The sequence below is a fragment of the Schistocerca serialis genome, chromosome 8, assembly GCF_023864345.2.
Source record: "Schistocerca serialis cubense isolate TAMUIC-IGC-003099 chromosome 8, iqSchSeri2.2, whole genome shotgun sequence".
NCBI classification, from domain to species: Eukaryota; Metazoa; Arthropoda; class Insecta; order Orthoptera; family Acrididae; genus Schistocerca; species Schistocerca serialis.
Window position 1 is genome coordinate 461,779,802 of NC_064645.1, and position 24,496 is coordinate 461,804,297.

At 39.2% G+C, this 24,496-nt stretch overlaps 1 pseudogene; it reads right to left on the bottom strand.

The window, feature by feature from the left end:
• Positions 1–8,555: 8,555 nt before the first annotated feature.
• Positions 8,556–8,673, bottom strand: LOC126417917 (5S ribosomal RNA; annotated as a pseudogene).
• Positions 8,674–24,496: the final 15,823 nt, after the last annotated feature.

Sequence of the window (24,496 nt, forward strand, 5' to 3'; positions counted from 1 at the left end):
TCATCAACATCCCCCCTTAATGGTACTAAATCAAGTTCACGTTCAGTGTGCGTTATTAACAAAAAGGATTGGAATTCAGTTACACGCAAATAGCTTGAATGAGGATGCGAAAAGCGTTACGATTAACCGTAATTCGCTTTGTAACCGCTAGCAGGAAACGATAAACTACGCCATTAATGGTCGGGAGGAAAGTCCGTTGATAATGCAGCTGCGGGTACGCAGAAATACCGGCTGCGGGCCTGTATCAAGACCACTCTCTCTCTCGCACACAGAAGAATTGACACACCAGCCCGTTGATCACTCTCCCCAGAATTACTGAGCAGGTGGCTGTAAAACGCCTCATTTCAGCGGGACAGTGCCACGTCACGTGGAATGTGCTTCCGTTGTTCAGGCAGACTAGAAGCGATGCTTCCACGGACTGTTCGCTCGTCGGACATTTCATCCATGGAACTAAGCACAGTCTGATTCCACAAGGCCATCACTGGCACCGAGGCAGAACCAGCTTTCATCAGAAAACACAACAGACTCCACCCTGCCCTACAATGAGCTCATCCTACAATGAGCTCACCACTGAAGTCGCAAATGACGGTGTTATGGGGTCGGTGGAACGCACACTGCAGGGCGTCTAGCTCGGAGCTGTCCTTGAAGCAGCCGATTTGTAACAGTTCGTTGTGTCCAAACCCCTACCACGCCGCAGCGGAGAAGCGAGGCAACTGTCCCCCAACTGAAGCAGCTGATCGCCGCCATTTGCAGGGATGAATCCTAGTGCTGGGATTGTGATTTGAAGTATATGAGACGCAACAGGAGCAAATTGAAGCACAAACTCAACACATGTTTGTTTAAAAGTATAGTTAAATGAATGAAGTCTCCTATTTTCCGAAATACGTCTGCATAGAGACGCGAAATTTAAGAATGTAAGGCTCTTTCCTGACAAGGTGGAGCGAGTTTACATCGAAATATTTACATTAGATAATTACATGACACTTTTAAAGTAGCAGTCAGGTCCTGTTTGCTTTTTGCGACTACTGTGTACATTTTGCACGCTTACTTTTGTTTAGCACAGTATTGTCTACACTCGAATTTTGGTATGATTAATTGTAATAACCCGTATCACTTTAAATACCGTAGGAATTTCAGTCGCACATTAGTTTTTAACACTGATAGCACCTCTGAAGTCACTGTGAGTAGCGTTAATAAGCGAAATCACTTTATCTTTTACTAAGTTTTTAGCTTTTAGTTCTTCTAAAATATTTGCTAATTTGCAAATCTTCTGCGTCTGTCTTTTGCACTTTTTGTTCACTGTATTTAACTTAGTGTTATATTGCACAATTTTTGCTTCCTTCCTTTCTTCAATTTTTTCGAACTTTTCCTTCAGCTTACTTGATGGAAATGAATGATTGTGGTCTCCAGTGTAACCAGAAACGTGCACATCCACACACACGTTTTCTGCTGTCTCAGCGTTTCTCGGCTTTGGCTTAGGAGGTTTCCTTGCCTTGGTAACCTGGAAAATTATACACACTGACAGTATTTCCACACTATTTAACCTAGGCCTATAATGCACGATTTCCAGGCTATACCTTTTTCAAATGAGTTGGAAATCCAAATACTGTCGGTATAGCATCGTCCTTCAGGTGACGTCTATTTACATAATTTTCCATGTAACAATTCTCTTCAAAATGAAGAGAGCACAGCAAATTATTTGCTATCGGTTGAAAGTTCTCTCTCCGAGTAGCAACTATCCATTTCCGATTTAGAAAATCATTTGTAAGGGGAAACCTAAACAAAAACAAACACTCATGATGTATTATTTCTCCATGAAAATACTATATACAAGTAATACAAAGTAACAAACAACCAGAAATGACTGACCTGTGAAATGTAACATTGTTTCCGTCTTCGTCTTTGCTTCCTTTCTTACTGTTACAATTAAAAGCAGCACACAAACGAAGCATGTTTACGCACTGTTTCCCTGCAGATGGCGGCTTCTATCACGTCCAATGTGGGGAGGCGACACTAGCGCCAATGCGAGGTCTAGTTTTTATTTAGTAAGTCTATGGTTGTGTCAGTGTGGTACCAACTGCTGCTCAGACTGCTGCTGCAGGTGCAGTACGATGTGCCAGAGCCGTACTGCGAACACGATAGTCTTCCTTCTCGGTAGTGCCATATGACCGTCCGGAGCCGGGTCTCCTTGAGACCTTACACTCTCGTGACCACCACTGCCAGCAGTCATGTACAGTCGCTAAATTACTGCCAAGTCTTTCTGCAGTATCGCAGGAGGAATATCCAGCTTCGCATAGCCCTATTGCACGACCCGTTCAAATTCAGTGAGCAGATGATAATGCCGTCTCTGCCGCCTTAAAGGCTTTCTTGACTGACATCAACTCAGCAAGTCCAGTGTTATAGGTGATTAACACACACGATCGTTATTTAAAGCAAACCTGATTTGCGTCCTCATTAAGGGGATACTGGCTTGAAATTCGAATAGCACTCCGTCTTCACGCCACAAGTGGCCCATCGGGACCATCCGACCGCCGTGTCATCCTCAGAGGAGGATGCGGATAGGAGGGGCCTGGGGTCAGCACTAGAGATGGTTAGTTCGCGAACGAACGGGTGCAAAGGAACGGTTCACCAAGATGAACGAAAGGACCGAGGAACGAGGAACGATCGGTTCATAGTTCACTTCGGTCGCAGCGGTCTACTTATAGTTCCCGGGAACGAGGAACGATCGGTTCATAGTTCACTTCGGTCGCAGCGGTCTACTTATAGTTCCCGGGAACGAGGAACGATCGGCTCATAGTTCACTAGTTCACATCGGAAGCGGAGGTCACTTCGGCAGTTCTCGCTCCAGCCTCAGTCCCGTGCTCGTCTCAGTCTCGGTCTCCCTCGGCCGCACTCGTCGTCCTTCTCACAAGGGAACCTCCCCATCGCACCCCCCTCAGATTTAGTTATAAGTTGGCGCAGTGGATAGGCCTTGATAAACTGAACACAGATCAATTGAGAAAACAGGAAGAAGTTGTGTGGAACTGTGAAAAAATAAGCAAAATATACAAACTGAGTAGTCCATCGAACACACAGGCAACATCATGAGAGTCTGAGCTAAGGAGCGGTGTGGTCCAGTGATAGCGTGAGCAGCTGCAGAACGAGAGGTCCTTGGTTCAAGTCTTCCCTCGAGTGAAAATTTTAATTTCTTTATTTTTGCATAGTTATTATCTGTCCGTTCGTTGACTGACGTCTCTGTTCACTGTAATAAGTTTAGTGTCTTTGTTTTGCGACCGCATCGCAAAACCGTGCGATTAGTAGACGAAAGGACGTGCCTCTCCAATGGGAACCGAAAACATTTGATCGCAAGGTCATAGGTCAACCGATTCCTCCACAGGAAAACATGTCTGATATATTCTATACGACACTGGTGACGGCATGTGCGTCACATGACAGGAATATGTTGTCGACCCACCTAACTTGTACACTTGGCGAATGGGTAAAAAGATTCTTCTACCTTGCCCGATTTAGGTTTTCTTGTGGATGTGATAATCACTCCCAAAAAAGTGATGAAAACATAAGAGTTTGTCACATAAACTGAAAATAAAAAATTAAAATTTTCTCTCGATGGAAGATTTGGACCAAGGACCTTCCGTTCCGCAGCTGTTCACGTTACCACGAGACCACGGATCTCCTGCTGTCCTAGCGTCCTTGATGTTACCTATCTTCTCATGAACTACTCAGTTTGTATATTTTGCTTATTTTTTCACAGTTCCACAAAACTTCTTCCTGTTTTCTCAATTGATCTGTATTCAGTTTTTCGAGGCCTATCCACTGTGCCAACTTATAACCAAATCTGAGGGGGGTGCGATGGGGAGGTTCCCTTGTCAGTTCCACTGCCGACTGCTCCTAGTTAGTTTAGTATCCAGTTGTTCGTTTCGTTCACTGCGCTCGCCTATTTTACATGTGTTCCAAACTGTTCTTGCACTTGGTTCTGGCTATTCAGCGTCCACGACCGGTAAGTATTTTATAGTTACGTAAATTACATAAAAAAATGGCTCTGAGCACTATGCGACTTAACTTCTGAGGTCATCAGTCGCCTAGAACTTAGAACGAGTTAAACCTAACTAACCTAAGGACATCACACACATCCATGCCCGAGGCAGGATTCGGAACCTGCGACCGTAGCGGTCGCTCGGTTCCAGATTGTAGCGCCTAGAACCGCACGACCACACCGGCCGGCAAATTACATAAAAATTACATTGTATGTAATAGGTACGTCTTTTCAGGTAACAATAGGGTACATCAGCTCACTTCATTATATCGATGAACAGCAGAAGACATACTTATAACAAGGCGAGTTTTTTTTCGTTATTCATATACTTTTTGGTTTCATCGACTTGATTTAGCAACTAACTTTCAACAATTTGCTTAATTCTTAGAGTAAGAAAATTCATATAAAACGATTTTCGTGTATCTTTCATATACAAAACATTATATTTAGGAAGGCTCTAATCATTTTTAAGTTTGCTTGTTTCCAATTTGCATTACCTGCTTGTTTGGTTTCTTTGAGAAAAAAAAAAGTGGGTTGTGGGTCATTTTGGCTCAGTAGGAAAAGCGGTGCCTCTCCATTTGAAAAGACATAGATTGCCATAAATTCGTATTTACTTATTATCTCAAAAACATTTGTTCAGAAGGAGCTTTCAAACCAAAATCTTTATTACTGCGAACTTAATTATTATTATTATTATTGCTGCATTAACTTTAATAATGCAACATAAAAACCTAATTTTTACTAAGCGTGTGACGCAAGTATGATGAGAAAACCACATTTTATTTTATGCTTCCATAAAGTCTACTTCGCCTACGAACTCAGAGACAACGTGAAGTATATATAGGGTGTAAGCGATTATTGTCTACAACGTAGCATAGCTATGTAGTGGATGTCGAAACGAAGAATTTTATACAAGAGACTTGTGGTCTATTAAGCTGGGAAACAGCCACCAACAGGTTTACAAGACTACATGTGCTATAGCCCATGCGCGTCGCGTGAGATTTTCATGTTCTCTTCTCCAGCTCTCTACACATCGACATCGATTGTTTCGCAATTGTTGCTTGGATTAGCTTGTTATTTCTTCGGTGCCTAATTATTACATGTTTGTCTGTTTGTTGTATCTGCTTGTAACGGGCAACACATCGTCCATAATTGTCGAGCAGTCTGTACTTGGGGCCGGTTTTCGGTGCTCCACCCTATATTATTTCCCTGCGATCAGCCACACAACGCTACAGTTGGCTAAACGAGAGGTTCTGCAGAATCACAGAAATTACTTCTAAAAGTGTGTAAGAATTCTGCAATGAATAAAAACTGTATACTCCAGCGGGGAGGCAAGTGCTCCCTCTCGGTGCCCTCCATTCTTCAGTCACCTACACTACTAGTTTTCAGTTTTTCATAAGAACCATATACCAAGCACAAATGAACGGTGAACGAGTAAAAATCAACGGTTCGCAAAAAAGAACGATCAGCAGTGAACTAGTTCCCAAGGATGAACGAGTTTGCCCATCTCTAGTCAGCACACTGCTCTCCCGGCCGTTATGATGGTTTTCTTTGACCTGAGCCGCTACTATTCGGCCGAGTAGCTCCTAAATTGACATCACGAGGCTGAGTGCACCCCGAAAAATGGCAACAACGCATGGCGACCCGGGCGGTCACCCATCCAAGCGCCGGCCACGGCCGACGGCGTTTAACTTCGCTGACCTGACGGGAACCGGTGTATCCACTACGGCAAGGCCGTTGCCGTTGGAATTTGAGTAGACACCATCTTTCAGATGTAGAAACACGCTTAATCTTCAGACAACCGTTTATGTCGCACAACTCTTTCCTGGTGTTGGGATTTTTTCCCGTCAGTCTATCTATAGAATTAACAGTTAGCCGCACAAGTTTACCCCTTTAGTAATTAAACTGTCTCTCCCTGAAAATATGGCAAAATCAATCATGTCAGCTAACCTACTCGAAATGTGTTTTAAAAGTTCGCATTTCCAGTCTTTATTATATGCTTGATTATGTGCTGTAAAGAAAATAATACACTCTGTATTTTTCATTTTATTTGGGGTGGTTGTAGAAAATTTTGACGAGCTAAATCTTCGACGAGGCTACCAAAGCTCCGGAAATTTGGAGCATTAGTATACGTACTTGGTTTATTTCGCAGTACAGAAAATTATTAGAAGTATTAAAGGTATATGACATTTAACAATCAGCTGTTTCGGATTTTGCGATTTATGTGTACAATACGTTACCGATTTTAGAGTATATTACTTAATCTTCAGAAAACCATATCACTGTCCATTCGATATAGCGAGCAAATCTTACAGCGTACACACAGATTATATACCGTGCATCGCCACAAAAGATATATTGATGTCGCGATACGTACATCTGTCATTCTGTCATTCTGTGAGACATGCTAATACTATAGAGAAAACAGTCTACAGGAAATATTCGATGCAGAGTTTACGGAGAGATGAAATGATAGCCCCAGATAGGATAAAATGGAGGGAAACATCAAACCAGTTGAAAGACTGGTATCTTAATAAAATCGAAAGTCTGCATGAATTACTAATACTCCTCGTCATGTTGCTTACAAAAGCTGGTAAGTTATTATCTTTTACTTCTAACATCCATCTATAAACATGAACGGTTTTTCACCTGTTAGCGAGACCCTGAAGGTTATAGCCCTCTTTTAATTTTACTAATTTCCTTCAATGGTCAGCAGTTAATTCCTATGAAGTGAACTATTTGAAGTCGATACTTTGTACCTGAGTAATGTCAGTCAATATCTTATGGCGGCAAACTGGAAGAGCTTCCAGGAAGAAGGCGATCATTCCAGAAGAAATTTAATTTGTTGGAATTGACGGCGTTTTGGAAAGAAATTATAGGACGAACTTCGACTAAGGTAAGACGTGGGCAAAGGAACTTTTTCGAATTAAATAAAGTGACGCTAAGGGAATTAGCTTAGGGAATGAGACGCTAAGAGTGGTAGATGAGTCTGCCATTTGGGATGCAAAATAATTGAGAAAGACTGGAGAGAATTTAAAATGTTGACTAGCAAAAACCAGAAAAGTGTTTCAGGAAAAATGTAATATTTTTGTATCTGGCATTAATTTAAGTACAATGATGATGTTTGCTGAAGCACTTAAGAAAAACATGTATCGTCGCCAGGATTCGAACCCAGTTCTCCTGCTTATTAGAAATGTGCTAGCCGTTACACCATACCAGTATTGCGAATATCAGAGCCTTCATCGCCTACGCTATTACATGGCGTAACTGCTAGAGCATCTGCCTAGTAAGTAGAACACCTGGATTCGAAACCTGGCGCCAATACAAGTTTTAATTCATTTCTTCAGCCCACATCACTATCGTAGGCTCAATATGTCTCAGTAACATGAACCGTACATGATGAGTTTAAGTGTTAGGCAATCTTTTCTGAAAATATTTGTCTGCTGTATGAAATTAGAACGAAGTGAAAAGCGGACAATGAACAGCACATATAAAAAGAGAACAGAACTTTTAAAATGTGCTACTGCAGAAGAGTGCTGAAGATTATCAGTTGGATCGATCGCGTAAACTAATAAATGAGTCGTGATTCGAACTGGTGAGAAAACAAGGGTTGTGACAGAACGTGGTTAAAATAAGGGATAGGACACGTCGTGAGGTCTCAAGGGGTAGACGCACCTGACTACCTCCGAACTGCGGGAGACCACGAAGTGACTTGTGGCTGAGGCACAGTGTACACAGGCGAAACGAGAAGACTGTAGAAAAACCTCTTGAAGAACACGAACGCAACACACGGTTAAAACAACGTCTGTGAAAGCTGCGATATCGGAACATCAGAAAAACTGCGGCCAAGACATTGATATAATAACGTACGCGTGCTGCCCGAGGAAGGCAACATTTATAGTAATAAAGTCGCAGAAATGATTACTATTTCCAAGATTTGATGTAACTTTAATAAGGAAGCCGGACGCACACTTCCAGCTTCAGTGCTTTCTTCCACCGAGGAAGCAAATACGAAGCCGCAGTGCGCGACCATTAAAAACAACGACTGTGAAACATGGCAATAAAATTTTGATAAACAACCTCCCCTCTCGCGGTCTCCCTGTTTCGATTTCTATTCAATGCCAAAGGCCCACCATTGGTAGTGTGAGGAATTTATCTGCTAGCCCCACTTCCTGAGCATATGATTGTATTGCTTTCTTTCCAGTGACAATGGCCCACGGGTTTTAAAACGAAATTACAATATAAATATTTAATGTGGTTGAATAAGAAATTTTTGTCTGTACTTCTGTAAAAATTCACTGAATGATACTCCTTTCCCCTTCCGAACAGGCCATGAAGCCCAAAGGTACCGACCGGCCGCCTTGTCATCGTCAGTCCACAGGCGTCACTGGATGCGGATATGGAGTGGCTTGTGGTCAGGACATCGCTCTCCCGGCCGTAGGCCAGTTTCCGAGACCAGAGCCGCTACTTCTCAGTCAAGTAGCTCCTCAGTTCGCCTCAAAAGGGCTGAGTTCACCCTGCTTGCCAATAGCGCTCGGTAGACCGGATGGTTACCCATCCAAGTGCTAGCCCAGACCGACAGCACTTAACTTCGGTGATCGGACGGGAACCGCTGTTACCACTGTGGCAAGGCCGTTGGCTCTACGAGTTTTAGCCGGAAGAACATTGTTCATTAACCCCACTCCTCCAGCATAAGCGCGGGAGAACTTCCTTTCATAAGTGAGCACGCCATTGGACCTTGACAGTGTTCAGCCAAAATCCTAGAAGAAGTTACCTTCAAGGAACAATCAGTTTGATTACGCAGGCAACTGTGCTGGTTAAAATTCTAGACGGAGAGCAAGACTTCACTACAATAAGCAGGTTAAGGTGGGTTGTAGGTTTCTGTAGTGAAACAGAGATTAAAAGTTTTCTTCTTCTTTTTCCTGAAGGCCACACAGCCAGTTATGGGGCTTGCACAAGACAGACTTGAACGTAGAGTCATGGGAAATCTCGTAATATCGTACCGGACCTCCTTTTCCCTGGCGCAGTGTAGCAACACGGCGTGGCATGGACTCAAGACGCTGGAAGTCCCGTCCATAACTGCGGAAGTGTTGCCGGTGAAAGACTTTGTGTACAAATTGAACTCTCGATGGGATTCATGTTTTCACGATGTTCTTCAAACCAATCTCGGCCAATTGCGCCCATGTGAGATGGCACATGGTCATATACAAAAATTCCATCGTTCTTTGGGAACATAAATTCTATGAATGTCTGCAAAAGCTCGCTAAGTAGTCGAACATAGCCATTTCCAGTTAATAATGGGTTTAGTTGGACCAGAGGACGCAGTCCACGCATGTAAACAGAGAGCCCAGACCATTCCATGTAAACACAGCGTACACCATAATGGAGCCTCCACCAGCTTGCACTGAGTTTTGTTGACAAATTGGGTCCGTGGCTATGTGGGGTGTGCGCCGCACTAGAACCCTACCATCGGCTCTTACGAACTGAAACCGGGACTCGTGTGACCAGGCCACAGTTTTCAAAAATGGTTCAAATGGCTCTGAGCATTATGGGACTTAACTTCTGAGGTCATCAGTCCCCTAGAACTTAGAACTACTTAAACCTAACTAACCTACGGACATCACACACATCCATGCCCGAGGCAGGAATCGAACCTGCGACCGTAGCGGTCGCGCGGTTCCAGACTGAAGAGCCTAGAACCGCTCGGCCACTCCGGCCGGCACCACAGTTTTCCAGTCGTCTAGTATCCAACCTACGCGGTCACGAGCCCAGGAGAGGCGCTGTAGGCGATGTCGTGCTGTCAACAAAGGCAGTCGCATCGGTCGACTGCTGCAATAGCCCATAACGCCAAATTTAGCCGCACTGTCCTAAGGGATACATTCACTGTACGTCCCACATTGATATCTGCGGTTATTTCGTGCAGTGTTGCTTGTCTGTTAGCACTGACTACTCTACGCAAATACCGCTGCTCTCGGTCATTAAATGGAGGCTGTCGGCGGTTACTGCGTTGTCCATGGTGAAAGTTTGTAAAAAATGGTTCAAATGGCTCTGAGCACTATGGGACTCAACTTCTGAGGTCATTAGTCCCCTAGAACTTAGAACTAGTTAAACCTAACTAACCTAAGGACATCACAAACATCCATGCCCGAGGCAGGATTCGAACCTGCGACCGCAGCGGTCTTGCGGTTCCAGACTGCAGAGCCTTTAACCGCACGGCCACTTCGGCCGGCTGAAAGTTTGTAAGATGGCTACAATTTCGCACCTTACAAACACTACATATCTTGCCGCGATTTAACACTGGAATTAGGTATCGTTTGATAGATTCTACATCGTATATATGAGTGTTTAAGGAACACTGACATTGTCACGTACACCTTGTAAATAGTTGCTAATGCTTACTGCATGAAAGGTTGTAACCTCCCCACCGCAATTTTCTAAAGACAATATAGCAATACTTAATAGAAATGGGAGCCAAGTGTAACCTCCCCACAAAAAATTTTAAAAGAAAATAACGATACTAATTAGAAATGCTGATGGACATTACTCTATGCGTAACTTGCCCACAATGAGACGTATTGAAAATGGCAACAAAAAATGTGAAATACGCAATCTGACTCAAATATAAATCCTTCAAAAAATTAAAGCCCATTCAGTGACAAGAAAATTCAATTAAACCGAAATATCGGTCTTTGGCCCTGTGTAAAACAATCAGAATTAAAGTCTTACCTCAGAATAAATCGATGTCACATATCTGCTCTTGTTGTTGCGCACCGCTTGGAGGAACTGCATTGCAAATAATAATTTCTCCTTTTTTTTTTTTGATTCTAGTGAAATTTTTCTTCAAAAGAAGTGGAATGAAATGGGAAGTGCAACGAAATCTTGAGTTCAATAAAAAATTAAATTTTTGAGAAAATGCTTTTGAAATAAAAAATTATTATTGGGAGACTTGTTGGAGAATAATTACAATAAATAAAATTTTTCATTATCTAATGATTATATTAATTAACAGTATACCTTATTCCTCATCTTGACCATTGTTGCCGACCGCCTACATCACACAACCGCACTGGGCTGCTACTACTGACCGACCGCTCTGCATGACGACTACAGACTGAGTACTGCTCTCAACTAGACAGAGCTACAGACTCGCAACGACTGAACTGACAGACTCGCAACGACAGACTAACTCGCAAAGACTACTACTGACTGAGAACCGCTCGCAACACTCGCGCGGTCAAGCGCATACTCTCTGGTCACAGATGCTACAATGCCTCGCCATCGCTGCTGCGTTACATACGTGTTTCATAACCCTCCACTCGGGGGGCAAAAATTTGGCAGCGATGGTGAGTCATTTGGACTTGCCAAGCGCGGCAAAATTTTTCTTTAATTAACAAAATCCTACAACTTACAGAATATTTAAATGTTGTGCACACGCACTAAGTACAAAATATATCAGACAAGGACAAAATGTGAATACTAAACATAGTAGCAAATCAGAAAAAAGTATATACAAACTTTTTGACAGATAAAGTGCACAGGCACTGAAAATTCTTTAGCATATGCAGAACAAATAAACAGACTGGCAAGAATAATTAGATGTAGTACATAAAGTAAATGTTGTGCACACGCACTAAGTACAAAATATATCAGACAAAGACAAAATGTGAGTACAAAACATAGTAGCAAATGAGAAAAGTATATACAAATTATTTAACAGATAACAAAGTGCACAGGCACTGAAAAAATTCTTTAGCATATTCAGAACAAATAAACAGACTGGCAAAAAATATTATGTTGACAAGTGTACATGCACTGAAAAATGTCTTTAGCATTTTCACAACAAATAAACATAATGGCAAAAAAAAATTCATGTCCAAAGTGCACATGCACTGAAAAATGTCTTTAGTATTTTCACAACAAATAAACATAATGGCAAACATCATGTCGACCAGTGACATAAGTGTACTCACACTGGAGTTTAGCGAATCGAAAAATGTATAACCTATGAACATAAATGATGTTACCAAAAAAAATTTTTTCTTTATGTGACAAGAATCAGGATAGGAAAGGGAAGGATTGAATCATGGTTGTAGCACTTTAGATTGCACACAGCTGCTCTGAAAGTCCATATCTTTCCACAGTAGTACAACACCAAGTGACACAACTTGAAGTTCTTTTCCCATCAGAATTTATCAGTGTAGCCAAGACACTGAACTGTCGTAGTAATGTTCCATGTTTTCATTTTGGCAGTACATTAGGTACACCAAACAGTGGGACCATAATAATGTCTTCATCGCTCATGGTGGTGGACAGCATGTCGTGTCAACACCACACTCTTACAAGGCACACCAACGTAGAATTAGTGCAAAACCAAATATAGTGCTCCATGATCACTGGGATAAACAGGACAAATGGACATTGCAGTAATTCAGGGTAGTCAGCTTATGAGGTGAAGGACATCAAGTCACATAATATTGACAATTACAGTCTTCATTGATAGTTCGTGGCATTCATAGCCCAGTTATTGAACATTTCTGTACCAAGTATGTAGTATTACAGAAAAATGTTCATTAATTGTTTTACATAGAATCAGTAGCCTTCTTTTCCTGGTTACAAAATATTATGAAATAATCGCATTCTTTTCAGTTACAGAGTATAATTAAGAATCATTAACCTTTTCCTAATTACAGTTAATTAATCATTTGTCATTAATTAATCATTTGTCTAATTACAGTTAATTAATCATTTGTATAATTACAGTTAATTAATCATTTGTCTTTACTTAATCATTTGTCTAATTACAGTTAATTAATCATTTGTCGTTAATTAATCATTTGTCTAATTACAGTTAATTAATTAATCATTTGTCATTTCAATATACTAAGAATTATTAGCCTTAATTAATTACAAAGCATTATTAAACAGTACCATAGTTAATTAATTATGTGTCATTCCAATCTATTAAGAATCATTAGTCTTTTCCTAATTACAAAGCATTATTAAACAATCACATTTATTTCCAATTACAAAGTATGAACATTGAAAACAAGAGTTAATTAATGGCATAATTAATAACAATTTCGTTGATTGACATTAATTATTGGCACTCAGTGGCCATCAAGTATTGAATAGAATAAAACATAGTTCATCATTCAGTATTATTCAGATCATTACAAAGTCATTATTAAAAATCAGTTAATTACAGTCAAATCATTAGTAATCACAGGCATTACAATAAACAGTGGCAGTTATTAGCTAGTGACAAAGCATTATTTTGAATATAGTCTCATTAAGAGGTCATTACTTGAGTGACATGCTATTCAGAGTTGATCAGTATTATTCAGAATTATCATAAACTAGTGACATTATGTGGGACTGGTAATACATTTTTTTGGTAGCAATGCATTGCGTTGGGATCGATAATTAATTGCTGAGGCATAATACTTTTTGCTTTTGACCTATTGCTGCAAATGAGGATAGGTAACGTCATTCGTCATGAGTCAGCTGTAGCAAGATTATGTAACAAGGCAGTACATGTGATCACATTTATAAATGATAAACACAAATGGGTAAAAAATATAAAAATGCAAGTACTAGAACAGGTATAATAAGTAACAGGTTTAGTAAGTGTCATGAAAAACTTCTCCTGGAAAAAATACAAAAACGGATTATTGACCTGAAAGAAGAAACGCACACTATGCTGAAAAGTAGTGAACTTCGAATTAACAAGTAGTGAAATGTGTATAAAATGTGTTCCATAGCTGTCCTTTCCAAAACTTTCCGTCATCCTACTATGCAATGTAACACCTGCTGTCAAAGCAAACCGCAACAAATACTTAAATAACTACGTAGCATAAAGAAAAAAAAACTTCATTATCCATATCATCATAACTTCACCATTATCATCGCCTGTAAAGAAAAACTTCATTATTCATAATACCATTTCCTTCATCATTATTCATCAGTATTCACTATCATCTGCAAAAAATCACTTCATTACTCATTACATAACTATTCCTTATCTCTAGCATATTTCATCACTAAAACTAAGATGTGTAGTTCTCTCTGACAGCCTGCATCAATCACCTTGTATTCTGAAAGAAAAAATTAGTTAAGACTGCTATTCTTCGATGAGTATAGTATATTCTTGTTAATGTTTGTTAATCCTGATCCATTTACTCTTCCTCATAAAGTTATTGCATCTCCTTTCGTTTATCCCTTAGGTGAAATTCCCATTTCTGTTGAATTTATTTCTTAGAATCATCATTCCTTTCTGAAATTGATGAACAAAGATTAATGTCCTGCATTTAAATCATATATCCACTAGATAATGACTGGTTTATGGTAACATAATTAACCCTACAGCATAACATGACAGAAAACGTAATATGTCAAAAACATTGACAGTGTTCAAAAACAAAGATATACACAGAATAATACAATGCAGCAGCAAAAAAAATGTGAAACAGTCACGATGTTGAGATGTCATAAGGCAAAAAAAATGTCAAAGTCGACTGGTGTGTGTTATATCTTAACTATTTCATAGTCCATACAAACAAAACTGGAGTACAGTCACATACACAAAAAAATGGAAAATGTGCACGGTCTGATGTGTAACGACAAGAAAAGCGACCTGCTAACCTTACCTTGCCGGGCACTTGCCAAGGAAAAAAAATACGATAATCATCAATAAGTAGTCACATAAATATAATTGCAGAAATAGTCGTAAATGTGTAAATTCATCTGGAAAAATATGCACGGTCTGATGTGTAACGACAAGAAGAGCGACCTGCTAACCTTACCTTGCCGGGCACTTGCCAAGAAAAAAAATACGATAATCATCAATAATTAGTCAGGTGAATTAATTGCATTAGTAAATGGCATCATAGTGTGTTGAATCATACAGTGGTTTCACTCAATAAACGGTTTAATGTTTGAGATATGGTGATTGCCTTTCGATTTTCTGGTTCTCAAAGTTTCGACGTGTACAACATTGGGGTGAGGGATGCTGCGAATCCGATACGGACCTGCGTATAGAAGTTCAAATTTACTGCACTTACCTTTTAATTTGCTGGATAAATAGTGTGTACGTACTAATATCTTCTGTCCAACGTGAAAGTCGCGGCGTGTACAAACCTGTTTTTGCTGTCTTCTCCGGCGCTCTGCGGCACGTTTCATGTTGTTCAGCGCAATGTCAATTATTTCGTGGTGTCGTAGGCGACGATTTTTGGGGAATTCTATTAATTCTTTAATTTTGTTCGGTGGTTCAACGTTTTTCAGTATAACAGTCGGAGATAGCATAGTGGATTCATTTGGAATGGAGTTAATTACATCTTGGAATGAGAGTATGTGTGTATCCCAATCAATATGTCTTTTGTGGCAGTATATTCTGCACAGCTTACCAATTTCCTTCATTAATCTTTCACAAGGGTTCGAAGAAGCGTGGTACTTGGATATATAGATCGGAGAAATGTTTCTAGCTCGTAACATGCGTGTCCATACACTACTACGAAATTGAGATCCATTATCAGAAATTACTTTCATTACATGCCCTACATGAAATAGAAAATGTTTTACAAATGCTTTCGAAACAGTTTTAGCAGTAGCTTTGCGTAATGGAGTGAAAGTAACAAATGTTGAAGTGAGTTCAACAGCGACAAAGATGTAGCAAAAACCTCTGTTAGTTCTCGGAATCGGACCAAAAATATCTACTGCGGCCATGTGTCTTAATTTCACAGGTATAATGGGATATAAAGGAGGAATATGTGAAGTGGTGTCTGATTTAGCTTTCTGGCAAATTTTACAAGACGCTAAAACTCGTCGTATACGTTTTTCCATGTTGGTAAAATAACAGTTCTGTCTCAGTATAAGAAAACATTTTCGTGCTCCGTAATGTGCGTAACTTAAATGAGTGTACCAAATTAGTTTGTTAACCAGTTCGTCAGGAATGCATAATAACCAAATGTTGCTGTCCGGATGAGAGCGGCGAAACAGAATGTCATTGCGTACAGTGTAGTGGTTCCTAATCGTAACATTTTTCCTATCTTGCCAAAGGTGTTTAATTTCTTTCCACACATTGTCCTTATTTTGTTCTTGTGCTATGTCCTGTAATGACGATGAAATAAAATTTTCAAATGCAACTTGTTGAATGTACATGACACTGAAATTTGTTTTGCAGAAGTTGGTTGCTACGTCTTGCTGATTGTTGCCGAGAGAACGCGATAGTGCGTCTGCTATAACATTTTGTGTGCCGGGAATGTGAACAATCGTAAAATTAAATTCTTGCAAATAAAGTTTCCATCTGCTTAATCTATCGTGAGTAAATTTAGCTGAAAGCAAAAATTGTATCGCTCTGTGGTCTGTGTAGACGGTGGTGTGTCTGCCATAAAGAAAGTGCCTAAATCTCGTGAAAGCCCATACAACACATAATGTTTCTAATTCTGTAACGGAATAATTTCGTTCAGCGGGTGACAAAATGCGACTTGCAAATGCGATGTTTTTAATTACTATACAGCCATCTTCTTCTATTTCCTGGAAAATATGTACGCCTAAAGCGGTGTTGGAACTGTCGGTGGCAATGGAAAAATTTCTAGTAAGATCAGGGTGCGATAAAAGTGGTGCATTCAACAAAGCATGTTTCAGGTTCATGAATTCAGAGTGTGCTTGCTTATCCCAAGACCAAATACTGTTTTTACCTGTTAATTGACATAATCTGGGTGTGTCTAAAGCAGAGTGATGAATAAATTTACGAAAAAAGTTAATTAAGCCCAAAAAACTGCGTAATTGCTTCTTTGTCGTAGGAACACTAATGTCACGTAGAGCTTGAAGTTTTTCCGGATCAGGTGCAATCCCTTCTGCTGAAATTACGTGTCCAAGAAATTTTATAGAAGTTTTGCCAAAGTGCGATTTACTAAGATTAACTGTGAGTCCTTGTGCATGAAAAGTTTGTAACAGTTGTTCAAGAATCATATTGTGTTCAGACCAGTTAGCTTCCGCGATAAGAATATCGTCTACATACGTCGTAATTCTGTCTTTAATGCAAACGTGTGTCGGATGGCGTCAAAATTAATAACATTTTCGTGAACAAGATTCTGCGTGCCTAAATTATTGCTTACGTTACTGGAATATGCAGTCTGTGCTGTATCTGGTTAAAATCTATCGTACGTGTTATTATTTACTGGAGAATGTTGTGGCATATCCACTATATGAACTGCTTTGTTATTTCTTACTGACGTGTTACGCTTTGGATGACACCTATTGTCTGTTTCATTCATGATTATTTGTTGTTGCCAAGGTTGTTGCTGCTCATAAGATCGACTGTTATTAAATGTACGCTGAAAATTGTGCTCATCATTCTTTTTACGTCTGTCCTAATAATCATTCCTATACGGTGTATTGCGATAGGAATTGAAATAGAGTGTTGTCTGTACGTAGTTATTTCTTTGCTGCCATGCGTTACTATTTGTTGGAGCTGAGACTATACATGCACGCGGCGAAACATTAAAGTTTGGTTGACCTTGTAGACTGCATTGTTGGTTACGTATGCTAAGCGGTTGACTTTCATGCTATTGTGGTGAAAAACATCTATTGTTACCAAAAAAATGCGTTTGCTGTTAATTTTACTTTTACACATACTGATGATTACGATTTTATCTGTAATTAAAATTACGGCGGTAGTTGTCATTACGGGAGTGCCTACTGAAAATTGTCACATTCGGTAAAAGTTTGTCACATCGGATATTCATTACATGTTTCTTAATACTACAAAGAGCAATAGTTAAAGAGCAGTTTGGATAGATATAAAGGATAGTAGAAGAGAAGGCAGCAGTGCAGAAAACTAAAGATGAAATAGCACTACTACAGCTCGGGGCCCTATGCTCGCTACGGCACATATTCATTAAAGCGTAATGAATCCCCTGAGGTCTATTACGCACTGCAAATAAATTTTGGCTTTTGCGTTGCACGCAATAGCGGTAAAAATTCAAAGGCAAATTGTTGTATTCGTGCTAATTCAAGTTTCTGCATAATACGTAATGCTGATGAAAATACAATAGCAAATTGTCGGCTCTGGTTCAAAGCTAGTTTCTGCATTACGGGTAATAGCGGTGAATGTACAAAGATAAATTGTCGTATACAGTGCAAATCGTGTACCTGTACGCTGTCATTATTAAGTTCTTTACATTTTCTGGCGGATAAAAATTGCTCGTAATCTACGTTCTCGTCACTCAGTTTGAGAACACGTTCAGGTTTGTGTGTGAATCTGTTCGTCTGTGTCATTTCGGATTTCAAGTTGCGTAGCTTTTCGGATTTTAAGTCGCGTGGCTTTTCGGATTTTAAGTCGCATGGTCTCTGTAAATTGTTCACATTATACACGCTGCGTGACTCTGACAAATGTTCGCAATGTGGCGGATTCTGTGACGTATTGGTGACTGAAATAGTTTTCAACTCTGTTACTTGAATACTTTCGCCAATCTGGTTATTGTGTCGTTCACTTTTCTCGTCAACTTCCGTATTCGGAGTGTATGAAACTTCCACTGACTCTAAATTAACTTCGTCGCGAATCTGTACTTCGTTTTTAGGATATTCTTCAGTGACTGCATTAATTTCGTGTATCAGTGTTTCGTTTGCTGAACATTGTTCAGTGACTGCAATAATCTCGTCTTTATGTGATTCGGTTGTGCCTACACGTGTGCTACTGAATTCTTGTGCAACAGTGCCAACTTTTTCATTACTGTTATTAGCACAAGTCTTAGTATCCTCACGTAATTGTTCTTTACTGTCCTGACATTGTACGGTAACAGCTGTAATCTCTTCCCTAACTTGTTTGTTCTGTTCGTTAACGTTGTCGTGTTTTTCGTTCTGCTGTTTAAGACTTTTATCAATTGTTTCTCTAAGTTGTTTGAAATGGTAGTCGAAACTTTCATCAAGTTGTTGTTTGAGTTTTTCGTCATTATTGTCAAGTTTTTCATTTAAGTGTTTGTTATCTTCCCTATGTCGTCTGAAAATAAAGTCTAATTTCTCACTTTGCAGTTGTAGCAATCTTGTCACAATTCGTACCAAGTCAGAATTAACGTATATTGGTGGTGGATCTGGAATTGTCTCGCTTTCCGTGACCATTTGGTCATTCTGTAATTTACAAAAACGTTTATCAGTCGGATGTACATTGTCAGACACTGTTCCGGAATTAAATAAATCCGTCCTACTCTGTGTATCCTGTTCATTTTCATTACACAAATTCGTCTGTACGTTACTTGAGTTTTCCAAATCGGGTGTGTTAGGCTCTGCAGCGCTCATTACAATAGAGCGTTCTGCGTCATCAATTGTCGTCAAGATAACAGACGAGACAATTGAGTTCGTTTGTTCATCATTAAGGTAAAAGTCATCATTAGTGGTTGGAATGCACTGATTGTTAGTGAACGCAGGATTGTCATCTTTACGTTGCGTATCACAATTACTATCGGTCACGTTGTTTAAGTCGGTAATTTCATTCACAATACTTCGCGATACACTGTTCACAGTCTTTCGCGGCATTTTTACAATAGTCAAAATTTTTCACAAAACAAATCAACACAATGCAAAAGCAACACACAAATACAACAAAGCAACAAATTGCCGTTGACCTGTAGAGAGAAAGTCACAATATTATTAAAAGCGTTGCGCCAAATCCTAATTATACTTAAGCAAATAAGAGCAGATATCTGACTGTCGCTCAAAAGACTCTCAACGAAATACGATCCTGGACTGGGTGTCGCCAAGTGTAACCTCCCCACCGCAATTTTCTAAAGACAATATAGCAATACTTAATAGAAATGGGAGCCAAGTGTAACCTCCCCACAAAAAATTTTAAAAGAAAATAACGATACTAATTAGAAATGCTGATGGACATTACTCTATGCGTAACTTGCCCACAATGAGACGTATTGAAAATGGCAACAAAAAATGTGAAATACGCAATCTGACTCAAATATAAATCCTTCAAAAAATTAAAGCCCATTCAGTGACAAGAAAATTCAATTAAACCGAAATATCGGTCTTTGGCCCTGTGTAAAACAATCAGAATTAAAGTCTTACCTCAGAATAAATCGATGTCACATATCTGCTCTTGTTGTTGCGCACCGCTTGGAGGAACTGCATTGCAAATAATAATTTCTCCTTTTTTTTTTTTTGATTCTAGTGAAATTTTTCTTCAAAAGAAGTGGAATGAAATGGGAAGTGCAACGAAATCTTGAGTTCAATAAAAAATTAAATTTTTGAGAAAATGCTTTTGAAATAAAAAATTATTATTGGGAGACTTGTTGGAGAATAATTACAATAAATAAAATTTTTCATTATCTAATGATTATATTAATTAACAGTATACCTTATTCCTCATCTTGACCATTGTTGCCGACCGCCTACATCACACAACCGCACTGGGCTGCTACTACTGACCGACCGCTCTGCATGACGACTACAGACTGAGTACTGCTCTCAACTAGACAGAGCTACAGACTCGCAACGACTGAACTGACAGACTCGCAACGACAGACTAACTCGCAAAGACTACTACTGACTGAGAACCGCTCGCAACACTCGCGCGGTCAAGCGCATACTCTCTGGTCACAGATGCTACAATGCCTCGCCATCGCTGCTGCGTTACATACGTGTTTCAAGGTGTACTGCATGAATGGCGTAATGAATGATTGCCTATACTAGCAGAGGTTGTGTAACGTCCCCTTAGAAAAATTAATGAATTGCTGTGCTGGTAAACTTCTTACATTATTTGCTTTTCAAACAGCTGAGCAAAACTGAACGTACTCAGACATTACTCTCTTTACTTATTCTGATCAACACTAAACTGACACACAATATTTTTAGCGCAACGCAATCTGACTTTCAATAATCCCTACAAAAGAATGGCCCTGAATAACATTAACCTATACCTTTCACAAATCACTTACCTCACAAAAATCTTCGTTACTCAAGCTACTGCAATACAGCGAGTGCCACTACTCCCAGCTAAATAAAAGATTCGAACTACTGAAGACACTAACTACTGATAGGCACAGTTAGCAAATGAAAGATTTTGATAGAGAACAAACAATGTATTTACCTTAATAGTGTTCAAAAGTCATATTATATATAGCAGTTCATGGCATCCAGTCTTACAAATCTACTGTCTCTGATGGACACACGTCCAGTTCGTCTGCTCTCAAAAATCCGTCATCTGTCTCCCCACATCCACAACTGCTGGTGGCTCACCTCCAACTGCGCAACGCTATGCACTGTTAACATCCAGCTGCCCAACTCTACAATGGCAGACAACAATGCAAACTAGCCACAGACTGCACACAGCACATCCAGTGATTTTCATACAGAGCGCTACGTGGCGTTACCAATAAGAAAACCTAAACAGCTTGCTTACATAGCCCCCATGGTCCCCACAAAACATTTTACAAATTGTTTTGGGCACTGGCCAATATATATTTGTTAAAATTTTTTCGCAATTACAATAACAAAGAAATCATATGCACACACTTATTGATGCAATGTTGGTCAAAAGCTAAAATTTTTTCACAGTCCATAAAGACAGTCCTGATCATTCATCACAGTAAAATTGCAGTGTTTTTCTCAAAGTCTGAGCAGTAAAAGAAAATGCACACGGAAGTAGTGGATTTCCATGCAGTCTTGAAGAAGTAGTGTTGTCCTTCCAATAGAAAGACAGTGCTGACTCTTGACATGCAGACAGGTAATGGGCCACAACAGAGCAAACCCACAGCAGAGTCAGTCAAAGTTTTGAAGAATATTGGTAGGTAGGTCATCACAGAGTAGACCCACTGTAGTCCTGGTAGAGATGGCCAGCAACCATCTGCTGCGACTGTGCAGGTGCACGATCACCATTGAAGAGTCTTGCGGAAAATATGGCAAGTCCATAAACCACACTTGTGCACTCACTCACTGTTTGGTATGTCCTTAGAACCAGCAATGCTGTTAACCAGTCCCTTGCTGAATTATCAACACGCGTGCAAGCACTATCAGTCCCTACTTCTCACATATTGTCCATATACTATGACCAACAGAAACGTGTCAGTGAAATTTAACTTACAAGTTACTTAATTTGATGAACTGGTGTCAGTTACAATTTTATAACATAAGAATACAATAACAAAGGTACAAAATACATCATTAAAAACATAATAATACAGATAACATTTGTAGTAATACAGGCTTTACAAAACAATAATAATAAACATATACATCAGTGTTACAGGAATTATGACATAAGTAAATACATAAAAGATCAGAATTACTTTTGAAACATCAACTTCACACACGAGCATTATAACAAAACAGAATAAATAATGTCTAAACATCTTTACAAAGTAAATACATATTATTTGAAAAATTCTACAACATAAATCTTATTAGCTAAACACATAAAGACAGGAAAAAGACAAATACACAAGGGTACATAAACACATAGTGGGATAACACAAGGAAATGACAGGGTTTGTTTTACTGCAGTATTTTGCAAACAAAACTTTCTTTACTTCTCGGAGATCTCCCTCCGTTCTTCATTATTTCCAAAAAGTCCTATCTATACCTGCTTTCTGTGCTTTTTTTGTATAACTTCTCAATGCATTTCTTCCAATTCATCGCAACTCATTCTCTTATATAGTCTACCCCGTCTTAAGCTAACTTAAATCTACTGAGCTCAGATGCATAAACTAAGGGACAAGTCAATGCAGCAGCACAAAACAATTAATACAAGCAGCAGTGACAAAAAAATGCAAATTGGCAAAGCAAGCAGCAGCAGCAAATGCAATAACTTATATTTAATTATGACAAAGCTCAAGCATAAAAAATATTACAGTAAAGATGGCCTATGTCACATCTTAACACTAGAGTGATGCATCACCTTTACTTACTGTACCAAAAATTTACCAAGTCATTGACAAAAATTATCTATGCAATTCCTGTGAAGGGAAATGTCTTTTTATGCTCCCTCGTATTTTTTTTTTTTTTGGAAGTAGATCATAAAATTATTTATTTACTGGTTCTGTAGGCATAAAATCTATATTAGTACAGCTATTAAATTTTATTTTAACCAATGCTGCAGTGCAGCTAGAAACTAGATATTAAACAAATTGAGCACTCTATCAACTAGAAAGACAATAGATGTAAAAATGTTTCTCATCATTTCATTAGGCATTTTAGTAAATATCATAAATTAAGAGCTCCACAGCGTAATCATATGTTTTCAAGTTTGAGCATGTCGTACTTGCGACGCTTTCTACAAAGAAATTTTTTTTCCACCTGTGCCTCTGAAAGGCACACACTAATGGCTTTTTTCCAGGCGACTGTCGCGCAGCTGGGTGCCCACGACGCTTTACGTGAAGGTGGTCACTTAACTTTCTTACCGAAATATTTACGACACCAGTTTGCACTACAGTGACAGTCTCATATAAAAAATTTCACAGGTCGAGAATTTGCATTGCAAATGTGTAGAAACAAAATCCTATGAATATAACAGTGTGCAAAAAATTTTTGCCTGCATTGTGATACATTCACGAATTTACACACATTTCACAACACTTAAGGCACGATTCTCAGCTTATTGATCATAAACATACCTCAACAGCATAATACACATCATCATCGTAGTAATAACATCATAACAGATCAATCACAACTCATAATCGTTGCAGCTTCTTTCAATAATTTCAAGACCTTCAATGAAGTTATCAACCTCAAATGTACTTCAAAAATCATGATCCCTTACCAAATACATCATTCAAAGCTCTCATAGTATCACAATGGTTCCAAAAAAATATGAACAGTTCACAAAGTACAGACAAAATACAATTTCATAAGTGTGAAGCTATCCAACTGTGTAACTGCGTAAACATGTGTCACTGGCATAGGAAAAAGAATGTTAGTTTCTCCATCAAATAATCAGATAGCTGTGTAATTCTGTGTTAGAGAAATATGGTACCGATGTGTAAAGTTGTATAAGCAAACACCATATTAGCTAGGGCTCCTTGTGTTTGCCACACACATGATACACAAAGTAAGCGTGTAACCCCCTGAGGATTAATGTAATTATACGCTCAGATGTTACAGATTACAGAAATGGAATAAAATGTATCACGGAAAACTTTCTTTGTGATTAAAAAATCTGAAAAAATTAATGTTTTAAGTACAAAATTAATCACGCAAATACGTGTCCTTTAGCGCTAAATGTGCGTCTTGCCGTAAGATAGTTCTGTGGAAGTGTCGTAGTTATCGTCTTCTGTAAGCAAAGTTCTGCCAAAGTCAATGTACTCACCTCGTAATAAACAAAAGTGAAATGCTATGCATATAGATATCGTAGTTATTACATACAGTACCATGATCAAGAAAGTACTATACTGTAATGTATTGTTGTGCTAAGGAAAAGGCTGTCTCATTGTAGCTATACCACAAAAGTTACTACTAAAACAT